This window comes from Trichogramma pretiosum, unplaced genomic scaffold (assembly GCF_000599845.2).
Source record: "Trichogramma pretiosum strain Unisexual culture from Peru unplaced genomic scaffold, Tpre_2.0 scaffold18, whole genome shotgun sequence".
Taxonomy (NCBI): Eukaryota; Metazoa; Arthropoda; class Insecta; order Hymenoptera; family Trichogrammatidae; genus Trichogramma; species Trichogramma pretiosum.
In genome coordinates this window covers 1,106,364-1,123,917 of record NW_019641681.1, presented here as the reverse complement: position 1 = coordinate 1,123,917, position 17,554 = coordinate 1,106,364, and the positions used below count along the sequence as shown (strand labels likewise).

General features: G+C 44.2%; 1 protein-coding gene across 3 annotated transcripts in view; it reads left to right on the top strand.

Annotated features, from left to right (window-relative positions):
- LOC106652201 overlaps nucleotides 1-17,554 on the top strand; it is a 79,153-nt gene that overhangs the window by 18,794 nt on the left and 42,805 nt on the right. For 2 of the 3 annotated variants that reach the window (XM_014371007.2, XM_023461042.1), the window contains exon 3: nucleotides 9,571-9,644. The gene's annotated coding sequence lies outside the window, so the exon portion shown is untranslated. Of the gene's footprint in view, nucleotides 1-9,570; nucleotides 9,645-15,524; nucleotides 15,604-17,554 lie in introns of those variants that run through there. The other variant, XM_023461041.1, reaches the window with a different exon arrangement.

The following is a 17,554-nucleotide window of genomic DNA, read 5'->3' as shown; positions in this document are numbered from 1 at the left end:
TTTGCCATTTTCAGCGCGATCGCAACGGCGGCTGTAGCAGCATCCATCCTCGATGATATACGAGGTGTTTCGCGCCAAGCGCTCGTTATTTATACGTATATTACGTACGTAACTGACATTATATACATCCTTAGGTCTCTCCTATTTTTTAGTCAGCCCGAGTGAGTAATTAATTTTTCTTCCCCCTTCATTTGTTTTGTTTCTTTTCTTTTTTCTTCTCTCCCTCTCTTGACTCTCCGCACAAACGCGCAATCATAAAGTCCTGTATACGACAATTTCTGCGCCTGTATTGTAGTAGGAAGTGTGCAGGTACACACACACAGACACAAACACACGCACGCCACGAGTCGTCTAATAAAGCTCCTCTTCGGTTCTCTCGGTGGCACACGGAGCGCTAGACATTATACACAATTCACATGTATGCCTGGACGTAAATGTGTATATATATAATAAGCTTTCTTGCGCGCTGCCATATTCTTCCGGCAGCCTGACGTTATATTATAGTCGTCTGCCACTAACCACCGCACCATGTTTATGGTCCGTTCTTGTACAAACATCTTCATTCATATACTCGCGCGCCGCCCGGCACACAGACAACATTCATAGACACACGCTCACACGTACATTGCCTTCAGCCATATGAAATACAGCAGCAGCAGCAGCAGCAGCAGCAGCAGCAGCAGCAGCATATACATAGGTGTATATGTACGTGTGTCTATGTAATATAAAGCTTCAAAGTCACGCTCGCCAAACAATACGCCGCCGCTTCTGCCTTCATTAGCCAAGCCCGTGGCAGACAGCTACTACTACCATACCTGCACGCACACTTCTGTACAGGCAAAGCTTATATTTACTCGCTCTCCGGACTATAGGGCGAACTTTTTGACTTTCGCGCGATTATACGTATACATGGTCCTGTGTTATTGCCAAAACGTGCAACAGACAATACGTAGTAAAAAAAAAAAGAAATTCAGCTGATACATGTGTTGTGAGCGAAAAATATTAATTAAACGCGTCATGTATCTTCTCATTCTTGCACTGCAGCTACGGATTATATTATATATGCGTGCATACATACGATAGCTAATTTTATTATCACCTTTTCTCTCTCTCTCTATTATAAACATAATACGGAAATACGACGGCGCGAATCGCAAATGCGAATCAGTGTGTGTGTGTGTGTGTGTGTGTGTGTGTGTGTATGTGCGAGTGGAATAGACCTGTCTCATTAAACGTGCCGTTAGTCGCCCCGCGCGCGGGCTGCCGACGCCGCCGCCGCGTGAGCGCGATTATCCGGCCGAGTTTTTGCATGGTAACGGTGTGGTGTGCCTCTCCCTCTCTCTCTCTTATACTCTCTTTAATCGAAGCCGTGTACACACATATACGGACTACTGCCTATATATATATATATCGTATGGATTTAAACATATATTATATAGGAGCTAGTGACCTTTTGTCGCACGCGCTCGAGCGGGGCACATTCGAAAGTCGTACCTCCCATATAATGATACAGCACTCGAATACGTATCGAATAATAAGGTTTCCGGTTGACGACTCGACTCGAAACCGATGATACTTAAGAATGCACGTGGAATACGCGGAGGACGACGAGCCGCTTATAAGCATGAGCGGCAGGATATTATAAATCGCGCCTGCCTCTGCGTGCTGGGACGTGATACGATTTTCAGCGGTATAATATTGTATTCGTTCGATATTATATGTACGCACGACGAAACGGACTCGCTGACACGACGGACTGGTCGAGTCACTCGATATAATAATGACGAACGCGGCGCGTGCGAAAGCCCCGCAAGTGTCTCGATAATTTTATAGTGACGAAATATTGAAAATTTGCAACCTTAGCTGGCTCTTCATTGCGCAGGCGTGCCTCGAGTCAAAAACCATTCGGGCACTTGAAAAAAAAAACAAGCTATAAATTCGTAGGGGGATTAAAAAAAAGTTTCGAGTCTGATCAAACGTGCTCTCCCACTACTTGTACGTATAAGTGTGTGGCTGCTGCTGCTGTTGCTGCTCATGCCGTGTGCCAGGAAAAAAAGTAAAAGGAAGAGAGAGAGAAGCAGCTTTTCACAATTCCCATGCGAGAAGTTGGGTATAGTTTTTCTCCCCCTGTGCGGCGGCGGCGGCGGCTGCACACGCGGCGTATGCCATATGTGCAATAGGCGTCGACTTTTTTGGCAGCGATAGCAGGCAGTCAGGCAGGCAGAGGCATATAGCTAGCTACTGTCTGATGCCTTTTTTGTGTCGCGATACATATACGCTCGCGCGACTGCACGCAGATAGGTATACACGCGCATATCCCAATGTCTCTGGCAACCGCACGTATAATACCGGCTTTTTCTTCTATCGTGTTTATACGTACGGACCAATTAAAAAGTAAATACGAGGATATGGCAAGGGAGTGGGCTAACTCTTTTTTCTGTGCCGCGCTGATCCTGTATGTATCTGTGTGTGTGTGTGTGTATGTTATATACGTTTATGCATTATTCATATCTGCGCACAGAGAGCTCGGGCGAAGGTCGAGATCGAAGCGATTAATCTGGCCACGGAATATATATACGCGCGTCAAAGAGAGCTTTTTTTCCTCTACCGTGCGTATACAGTATACAAAATACAAGCTCATCGGTATTTCGCGCGGCTTAATTTACAAACTCGTCGTGAAAAATCATTCGAGGAGATTTGTCAGCGACAGCTGTTGTTATTGCTGCTGCTGCACTTGTGCATTCTATCTGTCGGCAATTTTTTGACACATGAAAATTAGCCGACGACGTGACGTGGAACGGAGTAGCTGAAGTAAGCAACTACAAAAAAAAGGCGGCAGCGGTGCTCACTTTTTTTTTCTCCTCGCGATCTTGCATTCATTCCGTCCGACAACATGCATGTTAATGTCGCCGCTACGCTCGGCGATTTTCGGCTCGGCATCCTCGTCGTCGTTACGCCGCTTGAGCCCGCTGTAAAATATATGTGCTGCGACGTCGGGCTGCTCTCGGGCATGGGGGTCCCGGTAGCACACAGTTCAAGCCAGTGGAACCTTCGCGGATATACGTCCGAAAGGTACAAGTACCATAGCTTTTCCGAGCTAGAGAAAACAATGCTCATGGCTCCCGACACATACGCACACTCGGACACACACTCGAAAACATGTAATTTTGACCGCCATACAAAGTCATCGAGATTGAGAAGTTTCTGCTGACTCGAGCACAACACACGCACTCTATATAGCAGGCAATGACGGCAAAATTTCATCTAATTTTACTCGCAGAGTCATGCGTCGCAATTGTTGCGTGGCGATCCCATGAGCGACGCGACTCGTTGTTTTTACAGTGTAATCACAAGCAACAGCAGCAGTGGCCACGATGGCGTAATTATTATTGCAGTATATAGTATATAATGTTATTTCCGAGGCTCCGCAGAAAAGGGAGACGGAGGATGAAGTGAAAATTGAAAATGTGATAATCACGATGCGCAGCGCACAGTATACGCGAGGATAGAATACTTACGCGTTTAATGTATAAAAACCGGTTGAAATTTTACTTGAAATTTTCACAGCTCGCAGCTCGATCCTCGCGGTCGTTCTCGCGTGCGCAACGGTGCGAGCGATATATAGGTACGCACATGATGAAAATGAAAAAAAGGGACGCAAATACACACACGTGCACACACGCATACGCTCATCAAATTCCTGCGTTCACCTGCGCGCAGCCTGCGAGAGCGAGGTCTACGCGTGATATAATTCCCATATAATCCGTTTAAATAACAGCTGCGGTTCTCTCTTCGCTCGCATAATTCTTTAATTGGCCGCAAAGAGGAAAACGAGCCAGAGGGAGGGAAAGAGAGCATGAGTACGCGCAGCGGCACACATATATATACCCACTGCTGAAAGTGCGAGCGAGCGAGAGAGACAGAGAAAGACAGAGATAAACGCCATATAGCTGGCAAAAAAGGTGGAAAAAAAGGAAAAACATTTTTCTTATACGCGCGGGCTAGAGAACGCGACGAAAAAGCGACGACAAGGCATAGGCTTTTTCCTGCCACACGTATATAAATATATCGCGCGCGCTGAGCTCGTCGCAACGTCGCAATTATAAGCCAACAAAAGAAGATAGATGCTGCGCGGCAAGTATACGTACTTACACTCGGCGCACAGCACATAGATCTTTATACACACACACGCAGACACACACGAACGCAGCCAATAGTGCGGGTAGTTGCGGAAACAGGAAAAAGCTCCGCGCGTCCGCCGCAATGCCGTGCGCGCGAGAAAAGGGAAAAAGGCTCGTCGGCTGCTGCTGCTGGCGCAATGGTGGAGTGGAGCTGACGGTGGTGGTGTTAGCGCGCCGTTTATGAGTGCGGCTATATTATTCAAGGTCTTTCTACTCGTATTTACTGCATGCACACGAAGCAACTTAGCGTTGATAATGCTTGCAAGTCGAGAAAAAGGTAAATTATTGCACGACAGTTGCAACAAAAAGAAATTCCATCCTAATCTTCCGTATTATAGGCAAGAATTTAATGAACAACCGATGAAGTAAATTATGTCGCCGCTTTCGTGTATACAATTACAAAAGAATACATGAACTTGCGCACGCACGAGTATATCGATACAATGAGTTGCGCCTCCTTTCCTTATCTCTCTTTCTTTTATTATTTTGCATGCCTCGAGCTATTCAATTATCGCTCGGCTATAATTGCAATTGTCCATTTTTTACTTTTAAAAACTTCACGTAGATCGTACTGTGAAAAATAAAATTCGAAATTTATATCTCTTGGGCAAAGAGCAGTGCAGTGCCGCAGTGCCAGCTCGTACGCATGAAGAAAGAAAAAGAGCGAGAGAGTGAAAAAAAAGTTCAAACCACGAGTACATCTTCGCGTATGTGTTATACGGGTCGTGCGTCCTTCATTATATAAAGCTCGACCGCGCGCGTCTGAAGTTATGAAGAAGAAAAAAAAAGATTAGCCGGTAAAAATTATTGTTCGCTCTCTCTCCCTCGCCCTCTTTTACTTCGCGTGCGTGTACTTCAAAGTAATAACTTATATAAAGCGCAAAAGGTAACTTGGACTCTCTCTCTCTCGCTCCATCTTCGGTACCGAATGGAAAACACACTTACAATTTAGAGCCTGATCTCAAGGGCACGAGGGGGCTCAAACGATAGTAAATCAAATCTCTTCTTCGTCCGTTTGGGTGTATGCGCGCGCGTGCAACAGAAAATTTATATTGTTATATATGCCGATGTATTTTTGTTGCTTCATTTCACCCTTTAGCAGCCGAGCCGCGCGGCGCAGAGAGCAGAAAGAATAATTACCGCGTAAGGCAATAACGTAACGCTGAAACTTCACCGTCGTTTTTTACTTTCGATGCGGCGCAGCGCGAAGCTTTCGAAGTGCGGTGCGGCGAGCTTTTATAAATGACCTAAATTATTAACTAGACTTTCGAAAAGATTTAAAACCCAACTGCACGATACGGTTAAGTAACTAAATATAGATGTAGAGACTGCAGCTTGGTACCTCGTCGATAATTAAAGAGTCCGATAATGCACCGATTTTCATTCCTCGAGCTTGACTGTCGCCAAGGTTACCTCCGCCAATGAAGTATATACGCGCGCGAAAGTAAATGACATGGAAAAAAAATCAATCGCACACCCATGTGGCTTCGCCTCGATCACTCTGGGCAGGACACACAAAGCAATTTTACGTATGATAATAGATCCGTTAAAAAGTATAAATAATGCCAATGGAGCTGAGAGAGAGAAAGAGAGAGAGAGACAGAGAGATCGCAGAGCAGCCACTCGTTCGCTGGCGCGAGAAATGCAAGTTGTGTCTTTGCACTGCGAGAGAGAGAGCTGAGCTTCTCTCTCTCTCTCTCTCTCTCTTTGTCACTTTTGGTACCGCACACACGCACGCACATCATGCAAATGAGCCGCGAGTGAGAGAGAGCGATGGTCTCGCAGACAATGGAACTGGGCTCACGCGACACATCCACACTCACACATATAATACGTGTTCTTCCTATATATGTGTGCTGTGTTGTGCGAGAGCTGCGCCGCGCGCAGAAATGCGAGTGCCAATCGATTGAATATTTATCGTTCGAGACGAGAGGCGTTGTCGCACCGTTACTTTATAGCGGTGAAATTGGCTCTCTCGTTCGCTCGCTCTCTCTCTCTCTCTCTCTCTCTTCTGCGAGCGAGCGAGAATACACCACACATCCACCGACGCTGTCGCTCTATTCCTATACACATACTCGCATACACACACACACACACATATACACCCAGGAGGTGCCTTTAGAACGTAGCCTAGGTATATATAGCGCGGCGGAGACTACGTGAGCTGAATTTATTAAACGCGTGTGTTTGAGCTTTCGAGCTGCATCGCTACTTTTGCCGTTGGGTCTGCTATATATGTGAGCGTGTATGTACCTAATACATATATGCGTGCACACTCCTCGTTGACACGAGCTTTTTTTCACCCTGTACAGTCGAATGAAAAAAAAAGTCGTATTATATGCTCGCGCGTCGCGCTCGATTTAATCGGGATGGGCGGCAATAACAGCAGCAGCAGGCAGCAGCAGCGGTGGCATGCCGATCGATTGACTTCTGTATAATATAATGTATCCGCTGCGTCGAATGCTCAATGGCTCGATCCACGTCCTTATAATTTCGGGCTCGTTTAGAACCTCTGCGCACGGTGTACATATAGAAAAGCGGCGACGGTACGAGAATGGGGAGCGACGAAACAAAAGACGCCTTCAAGTACATCGTCGCTAACGTCGTAGCTGTTCATTTCTACGTCGTAGACGTCGTCTAGGTCTATGTATGCATTATACACACTTGGTAGCTCTCTCTCTTGAAAGCGCAGTCAATGGCAGCATCCACGATAAACTCGGCAATGGCTCTATATAAACGCAGACGGTATTATAGGTTCGCGTGCCGATTTCCATAAATCATTCGCTCCTCTCCGTGCTCCATATATATATGCATCGAGAGCCATACCCTGCAAATATCACGTTCGGTACACGTGCATGTGTATATGCGATGCGATTCACGTATATATATATATATGCTGCTATGCACTGTATACTGTATAAATGGCATATGTGCGGCGGTATACCCCAAGTACACGCACGTATGTACGGTATAAACGTATATAGAGGTACCAGTAGCAGAGTAGCATTTCCGTTGCGCGACTCGATGATAAGGCGCGCGTCTCGCGCTGCTACCGATCGATCCCTCGCATATATACTTCCTCGCTGGCATATACGACCAAGACCAAGACCACGACTGACTTTCATGGTCACTCGTCGCTTTTTTTCTTTCTTTCTTTCCACCGCTTATATGTAACATTTTTATGTTGCACCCGTATGTGTAATAACGAGATGATTACAGTGTAGGGGCTCTCTGTGTTCAGCGCGCGGCGCTATATCTGCTCGTGACCTTGCGCGCACCCATGCATGCAAGTGCATGCGCGCCGCCACGGCTATATAACGCGTGGCATTTATGCTCGCGATATAAATGCATGCATTCAAAAAATTAAGGGTTATTGATTTCACGCGATCTCGTGCGAACGACTATAAAGGTGTAAAATTCCGCGCGCGCTCGCTCGCCACGAACAGAGAGATTGATTCGAACGTTCCGCGTAAATGGACGCGAGGTGTGAGTTTATATTATGGAGGAAGCATTCTATAAAAAAAATAAAAGAGACGTATTATAATACGTGTGCCGATCGGGCGTGAATATATAGCCCTGGTGCTGTACCGTCGTTGTATAATTATGCTATATTCACGCATTTACGTGCGTTGCGATCAGCAACTTTATCCGCGAAAACGACATCGCTAATCGAAAGGTCGATTGGCCCGTGGTGTATAATGTCGAGGCTTATTTCCCTAGCCAGAACCACTACGTATACAGTACGGGTTGTTATCAGTGCATACACAAAACAACGAAGAGACGCTCGATAGTATAGTCGAACAGCGTCGTGTACTCTCGAGGCTTTTATTATTTTGAACTGAGGCCAACGTTCGCTTCGTGTATATAAGCTGCGATAGCAGTCGACTGTGCTAGGATCGATTTGATTTCCGCCCGCACTCACGTTAACTGCACTCGGCGTTATATTGCAACTTCGTTCTTTCGCTATTTAATAGAAACACACGCGTATTAAACGTGTGAAAAATTCGACATTCCCCTTTGTCTCGAGCTTTTGTTTTTATTAACACGTATTTTATCCTCATCCTCTTCCTTTCTCTCTCTTCTTTATCTGCCGCCGCGTGTTCAGCAAAAATACGATAAATCATAGAATTAAACTTTTTAATCGTGTATACACACATTGTCTGGTTTCGAGCTGTGCGAGTGCATACATATAATGTGTGTACAGGTACTTGGGCGCATTTTCCAGAGAGTATTATTAGACGAGGCGTGCACGCAATCCGCACGCGATGTGTGTGCTTAATCCATTAGGAGGAGTCGTCGCCACCGGCACTGCCGTCTCGTATTAGTATGTGCGGAAATAATGAGGATAATGTGCGCCCTGAAAAACAATGTGTCATAATTCTTCAATCATGTATTACGCGCGACGAGTGCGTGCAAGTGTCGTATACTTATAATACACGATCCAAAATACACAAGGAAAAAAATTTTCATTCCCTAATGAAAAACGCGCTTAATTCTCATTTTTTTCATTTTTAATTGATAATTCACGAAAATAATGATGCGCAAAATAAACGCGCCTGCCTCTAAGTGCCGCTTGTTTTACAAATCGGCTCATTGTGAGAGGCTCGAAAAGCACAAAAGACACGTATACCGCTGAGGCGCGCTCATCGACCTTCGTCGTAAAACTTTTTTTTTTAGACTCTCTTTCTCTCGCTGAGAGTATTATAATGCATATAAACTAACGGTTTAAGAACGCGTTATGATAATTCAAACAAAGTCGCGAAAGAAGAGGATCGAGTTCTCTTTCTACGCTAGTGGGAGAGAGAGAGAAAGGTCGCGTGCGATATACTACGATCGGTATAAAAAAATGTGTGTGCGATGAATCGATTTGTTCCATTGTCTCTTTATCTCGCTCGTCGAGACCTTTATATTATATATCTAGCATTATTTTATTATTTTATATATTACACTGTGTGACGAAAGGACAGAAAAGCCCCCCGCGTTAACTACGCATAAGCAAGTTCACGCGATGGAAAATGTAGGCTACGCTTGACGCAATTTTTGTCTTTTTGTCTTCTTATACATATCTCGCGTGCGCTAAGCTCGAGTTCGATCGATTGATCGATCTCGACGCGCACGATAGTAACGTGCCTCGAAGACATACATATGCATACGAGTCGAAAGCTATAAATCAATTTGGCTTTAAGCGGACGAGTCGATCTCGATAGATTTTTTTATAAAAAGCCGTACATGAAACCACGAACGCTAGCTTCTATTCGCTTTACAGCGATTTACACATAGATTTCGTTTCAGCGTTATACAATAATAATAATTAAAAATAAAAATAAAAACAACAATAACAAAGAACGAGATTTAAAATTAACGTTTTTTATCGTTTGATTTGTTTCAGGTGAGCTGCAGCGCGCACACACACAGAGGCCCACGTTCGTCGTGGTCGTGCATCTCTGCCTATAAATACACGCAGTAAGTCGCATAGTAGCTTTTATCATCTTTACGAAATCAAAAACCCAAGTAACCCAGTGCTACCTATCCTACTGGTACAACAACAACTACTACTACTGCTGCTACGACTTTACCTACCTACTACTTGAGCTGCACACCCTCGTTAAGCATACAGGCACGTACAATAAAAAATCTTCCCTCGCTTCTGCTTCTGCTGCTGCGGCTTGTTACATGCAAGTGCGGCGATTGTGCATATAAGCTACATTATATGTGTATACAAACACGTAGAGATAGATAGGTGAATATAAAGAGGAACGCCGCCACCGCCGCCGACGACGACGACGACGATGACGACTACGACAAAGTTCCGTTGACCCGGTCTCCGCACGTAAGTTGGCTAGCGAAGGTCGATCGGTGGCTCGAGATAAATTCCCTACTTATATGCATACATGCGCGCATATATACATGCAGTATGTGGAGGCAGCAGCAGGGCACAAACCTAGTAGACAACGGATGGAGATTAGTAGGCGATATCCTATAAACATACGTGTACTGCGTGTATGTGTTTACGTATACTTACTCCCGTGTGCCGCGATATATGGTACATTTATTCCGCGCTCTGCCGCCCCCTTTTTTGCGCTGCAGCAGCAGCTCGCGCATGTGCGCATGCATATAATGCGCGCAACACACAACGTGTATACGTATATACGATCGAAAGAGAGAGAAAGAGACCGCCGACCCCCTCGTCCCTCTTTAACGGCACGTCCATTGCCCGCACCAGTACCTATATGTGCATTGCCGAGGTAGTAAGTGTGTATGTGTCTGTGCATGTCCCTGACCTTGCGTTTGTGCGAGTGCAGCGGGCGACGAGGCATCGTGTGTGCTGTACCGCAGCAGCAACAGCATGAACAGATATACAAGCTTGCCTTTTAACGAGACACACACGTGACCGTGTGTTGTGTATGCGCAGGTGCGTTTAATATAGCCGCTGTGCACGCGTTAATCGGCGAAAACAACGCGCAACATTTTTCACCGACTTCGCTCCGGCTGCTTTAATTAAAAGCTCTCTTTCTCTCTGTCTCTCGACGGACTCCGAGAGCTGAGTCGCGGAGGAAATATTTTTCCTCTCCTCTACTAAATATGTACACACTTTTCAGTCTGGCTCGTCGCTATGCTGTATGCACCGTGTGGGTCGTCAAGCTACATTTTATATATAAATACGCAACAATGACAAGCTCGTGGCTTAATTTAGCACTGAGATAACGTGTATCAATATGAAAACGAACCCGCGAGAGTGTCCCGCGCGCTCGCGATAATTTGCAGACAGCATATGTGCCAAGTACGAGAGACCCATAATGCATATAAACCACCGTGCAAGCCGCTCCTTCTCATTGTGTCTGCGGGCACTAGTATATTTATACACACATGCATCCACACACACACACACACACACACACACAAAGTCACACGAGGACTCACAGCTTTTATACGACGTTCTTTTAGATTCGAGAAACTAAGCGAATAATTAATTAATTACGATCTTTGTCTTTTAGCTTATATGTATAATATTGTTATTCCTAAATGGCCGGTGGCTCGTGCGGCATCGAAGAATTTTTCAAGCGGCAGCGGAGAGAAAGAAAGAAAGAAAAACGAAAGATTCGATCGGTTACGTAAAATCAACTGTCTCGCTTGCGCCTCGGCTAAACACTTATCACGGCTCGCGAACTTTCCATTCTCTCTCTCTCTCTCTCTCTNCTCTCTCTCTCTCTCTCTCTCTCTCTCTCTCTCTCTCTCTCTCTCTCTCTGTATAATATTATAAAGTCTCAATATGATCTCGCGGCCCGGCGCGTGCAACCCATGTGTTTTTATAAGTTTTCGATGATAATGAGAGACAATATTGTATGTTTGTGTGTGTGTGTGTGTGATGAAATCTCGGCACACGTCAGGCCTTAGTAGCTCTCTTATAATATAATACACACAAACGTAAACATTTTTACTCTTCAACAGCGCCGCACGCGCGCGTATCGGAATTGATGTGTGTGTGTGTGTGTGTGTGCATAACTGTAAAGACATCGCTTCTCGCGAAACATTTTCTTTTATTATTGTTGCACATAAATATAAATGCGTGAAAGATTAAGCCTCGTTGTGTCTATATAATACACGCACGTGTATGCGACTCGATTTCTGTGTGCGTAGGCACTTTCGCCGCTTTATGCTTGCGCGACTTTACTTGCCGCCCTCAAGTTTCGCAAGTTTTAGCTCGTTATTGCCTATACGGCAGCGACACAAGCGCACTACAACACAAAGTCATTATTGGCTGCTGCTGCGCGTGGCGCACGTGCCTCTCAATATTTAATCTTCGAAAAAAGCTCCTCCACATACATACACGGAGACGAATCGGTGTGCTACATAGGCGCAGGTATTTACGTGCACGTACTTACGTACACACAAAGTAAAAAGCCATATAAGCCCGGAGAGTAAGAAGGATCGCGAGCGAGGAGCTGCTGCTGTACTTGTGGCGAGGGTGGCACGAGGCGCCCTTCGGTCGCGCCTAGTCTCGTGCGGTTTATATTTAGATTCGCTCGCGCTCGGCCGCAAAGTCGTGCTTCTTGTTTTACATTTGTGTGCCTTGGGTATAGATATATACTCTCTTTGCGCACACGTTCCTCTCTTTCTCTCTCTCCTTATGCTGATTCATGTATCCTAGAAAGATCCTCGCTACGAGATCGCCCCCTTCTTTTCCACTTCTTCTCCTTATACTATCTCCTTCTTGCCTTGCTCGCTCGCTTGCTTGCTTGCTTCGTCTTCTTCTTCTTGTTCTGCTTCTTCTTCGCGTCCTTTAGCAACTGCTTGCGCGCAGAGAGAGGCCCTCTTTTGCTCTTGTCTCTTTCTCTCTCTCTCTCTCTCTCTCTCTCTCTGCTTTCTATATGGAGCTTTACCAGTTAGGATTAATGGTCTGTTAGGTGAGGAGAGCGCGAGAAGGAGCTATTTTTAGATGCTTACGTGCCGTATACACAGGGTTGAATCTCTCTCTCTCTCTCTCTCTGTCTTTTTCTCTCTCTCTGAATGTTTCGTGGTTGTTGTGTGTGCGCGCGCGAAGTACTGCAAGCGACTCGATGCATTATAAGTAAGCAGCAGACCCAGAGCGAGAGAGAGATACTGCGCGCTCCGGTACAATGCCATTTGCAGAAGAAATGTATGAGCGTAATTTATATTAATACTCCCGCTGAATGAGGCTTTATATTTTATTCTTTTTTCATCGCCATATACATATAATACAGCACGCATGAACTTATATAGAGACGCTGCAGCTTTTCTGATATCTGTGCGCAACACGAAAAATAAAGCGAAAACGATGTCTCGCTTGCATCCCATAAGCCACGAGGGAAAACTAGTTTTTTCTCCCTTTTGCTATTAATATAAATACATTACTTCATTGGTGGCATTGTCCTTATACACCGAAGCGTTTCCGTCCTCCTCTCGTTCTCGCTCGATCCTGTTTTCACTCTTTCTTTCCTTCGTACCTCATTGCGTTTGTATTCTACGTGTGTATATACGCGTATGCATGTGACTTGGAAACGACAACAACAACAACAACAATACACACGCGTACACGCATATTTTATACGCTCGCGAATTAAATACGTACGCACTACACACAACTCTCTCGTGTGCTCATTAGCTTCGTTTTTTGACCTCCTTTCCTCGCACGCGCTCGCCATAAGCTCATCTCTCTGTCTCTTTCTCTTTCTCTCTTTACACTTTCTTGCGATTTAATTGGCCTGACACCGCCGCCGCAGCCGTGCACACACCAGGCGAGCCTGGCGCGCTTCAACTTGAATGCGAAAGTAAAATTACTTCACTAGAACAATCAAGGTGTGCAGTGCCTCGAGATTTTTTTTTGTCGGCTCTTTTCAAACCTTGTACTCCCCTATTCACCCCTATAAAATCATAGTGTATTTGACTTTTCCCAATTTCATACTTTAATAATCATTAAAATTAAAATTATAAATATTTTTCGACATTATTGTTAAAATTACGCAGCCAGTAGCAATAACGTGCCAAGAGAGAGAGAGAGAGAGAGAGAGAGAGAAAGAGAGAGAGAGTTTACAAACTTCTCGTGATATCAGTCTTGACTCCTAGAATAATTTTCATAGAAACATCTTAATTATAATTACCAGTTTAAACCTGTCCTCTATTTCATCTTCTCTCATTCCATGCATATTTGCATAAGACATTTTCTTCTTGCCATGGTTCTCTATGTAAGCCACTCGGTATGTCGACTCTCATTCGAGATTCGCCGCAGTATGTAAAGTGAAAATAAATGCATACGACGAGGTGTATCGAGGCTGCTGAATATTTGAGTGGATTTTTCATCCACCGAGAGAGAGAGAGAGAGAGAGAGAGAGAGAGAGACGCGCTTATAAAACCATCCGTTATACGTTCGCTTTTCTCTCCTGCTCTTGACTGTAATATTCGAAAAGTCGACTCTCTTATCGGCTGTAATTGACGTAAATGAGTGAGCATCTTTTGCTTTCCGCGTGTGCAGCCATTACATATCTATTTATGAGTAATTCACTCGGCGATCGTACACACACTCACAAACACACGTGAGTGCAGGCAAGGTGATGTACCTCCTATGGCTCTTGTGTGTGTATGTGTGCTATACGTACTTATTGCATAAAGTGTCCTCACCCTCGTGCCAGCATTATACGTACCTATTTTATACGAGCTGCTATATTTATCCTGCACGCGCTCGAGGATTATTTTTTGCATGGTTATTTTTAAACTTACGAGACTCTATAAATAGACTTCGTATATACACAAGCGTAAGGCACAAGCACCGAAGAGATGCTCGCGAAATTGCCTCCTCATGCCTCCGACGCCGACGCCGCCGTCTCCGTCGCCACCTCGCCGCGATCTTTAGTCTCGTTTTCGTCGCGCGGCGATATAATAAACTCTCGTTACCGGAGTCTTGTGTGCACCTCGAGTATACCAAGCCTGTGTAGATGCGTATACATGTATTTATGCTTATACGTAAACAACTTCGTCGACGTCCCAATCCAAGAAGTTTGCCGACGCATCGCGTGGGCGTGAATCGACTCTTACTTTCATCCCGCATGATATGCTATAGTGTGGCAACAGCAGCTTCGACGCGTGAAATTCGAATCGGTCATCGATACTCTCGCGTGCGAATTTATACGTACACTATACTATATACACAGGATGATCTGTGAGCCCGCGCGCGCACGACACGGACGAGTTAGAAAGTTTCCAATATAGCAATAATCATCATTGTTTGCGCAGGATCCGGAGGTGCGTTACGTGTGTGTGTATCTGCCAAGTTCCGACGACGCGCGTTCACCTCGACTCTGATATAGGTATACATAATATACGCCTTACCCTTTGGCGCGTATCGCTCTGGCAATATATAGCACTGTACGTATAGAACCATCGTCGTCGTCGTCGTATATCGGGCCTCCCCACCTTTTGGCGAGCTCTGTATAGCACGTTATATACTTACGGCATCCGCGCACGTAGTAGCAGCAGCGCAAGAGGCGCACACGCATATTGTATAGTGCGGGTACTGTACTGCTGGCTGCGGCGCACGACAGTTCACCGGTGACAGTACTTTGTGTACAGTGTCGAGTGGAGCAGCAGCAACGCGCGCGCGATGCACAATGTAACTTCGCTCTCGAGACTAAATTAAAAAAAAAAAAAAAACACAATTTACTAGTGGCGCTTTGAAAACTCTGTTGGGTACTTTTTCGAGTGTGCTTAGTGCATGTGTGCTTGTTATAGGGTTAGGGTGAATTTGGAAAAAGTAGAACGACGACGCACGTGTTTCAAGTTTTGAGTAGTGTTACATTTATGAGTTTGTCGATCTGTGCTAGTCCTAGAGTTGAATAGAGAGTGTTGCGCTTTTTTTAGTTTGTGCGATGAACACCTCTAGTGCGATCGGATGGATTAATTAATATCGGTGAGTTTTGTTAAATACACAAGACATCGTGAAAAGCTCCGTTTTTTTTACGTTCGTATGCTGTGTGTGAAACGATAACACATCGTCGCATTCTTCTCGCTTCATTTGCAGTTCGAAGTTTCTCAACGCGCGCTCGTTTATTTATTAATCGAATCGAAAAGATTCGAGATCGCAATCGTGTGTATCGAGTTCCGTGCGTTGGTTTTTGCTTCATCTGGGAAAAAAATCGGTAATCCCGTGGCCGATACACACATACACACACATTGCCAAGCGCTGATGAAAATTTTCGTTACGAGATTTTTCTACGAGATTATAAAAGCAAAACACAGCAGCGGCAGTGTATACGTGACGCAACGCCCATAAGAGATTCTTAATACATACTCCAAATTACTATTGAATATAAATCTTTCGCTTTTAATATACACGTTTTCTGCAAAATTCGCCGCTATATACGTTTCAGCTATACTTTGTGTTTGTACATAATATTATAATAATGCGCAATCCTTTTTCTACCTATCTTCGCGCGGCCCAAGGAAAAAATGGTCGTTACACGTCCAGCTACACAGGCCCCGACACGAGGCTCGAAAATATATGGTAATATCCTCGTGTTCTTTCAATTAGTTTATTATAGATTATACGAGCGATATAAATTATATTTCGCTAAATGCGTCATAACATGCGCAATGTCTGTATTACACGGGCGCACGCGTGTATAAAATAGTGTCCGACAACGTTTCTATATACCGATAAATCGGCTCAATTTACGGGAAAACGTATAAATTTAAGGTATTAAGCGAGCCTTTCTCCTCACCCCTCCTCCTCCTCTTCTTCCAGCTCAGAAGTTATTAATTTGCCTGTTCTGCTGGAGAAATATCGGATTGTGTACTTTATTTATTAAGCTCCGTAATGAGAGAGGTCCAGACAATCAGAGAAATTAAAATTTTCATTATTATATTAAATCTTCTTAGTTATCTCTGTCTTTTTTTCAGCTTTTGTTGTCCAGTTAATACTTGCATAAACAAAATGAGTTGTCTTGTTTCTCTTTCGCTCTTTAATTATTCATACATTCTGTGGAATATATGGACAATATCACGTAATCGGTGCCAGTCCAAAGACTGTTATGTAAATTCTTTAAATTTTACAGAATCTTGCAATTTCATTCTAGATTCTGCAGGTTCACATTTAAATAATTTAGTAATTTCATGACATTTCATTTCTGCCTTATCGAAAAAACAACAATAATTCGAAAAAAATCGTCGCTACATTTTCTTTACTTTCAAGATCAAAAAAAAATGGTTCCCACTATAAAAAATAGTGACTAGATTGTGCCCAGGTTATTCGATCAATTCAGAATTTAACCTGAAGCCCTTGCAATCGTTTGCACAATTTCTTTTGTTTTCAAATATTCTAATGAAATAAAATTTGCAGTTTATTACGGTTGACGTAATATAACCCATATACAATGCAGCGTCCGATTCGTTCATTTCGATTTCGCTTGTTTTCCCTTTCTTTCCGTCTGGTTGCTTCATAAAAGCTTTTTGCCTCTCTTTCCTTCCTTTCTCCTCTCTCTTTCTCTCTGTTTTCGCTAGGTAACTTCTATTTATATAATTTTTGCCACTTTGAGCTTCTCGCTGCTACGCGAACAAAAAAAGAAAAAAAAGCATCGAAAGAAAAATAGGTACGCAATGTGCTACGCGCATCGTGATAATAAAGTTTGATTAACGCCTTTTTAATCCGTATAAAATTATTTTAATTAATTTAACAAACATACGCACATAATACCTTTTATGTGTGCATACACTCGTAATATGAGTTGAGAAATGTGGGTTTACATGCACCGATGCACATACGCATAGACGTATAGAGAGAAAGAGAGAGAGAGAGAGAGAGGGTATAAAATTGCGTGGCATCATAAATTAAGTCCAAGAGATGAAGAACCTCGAGCCAAGAA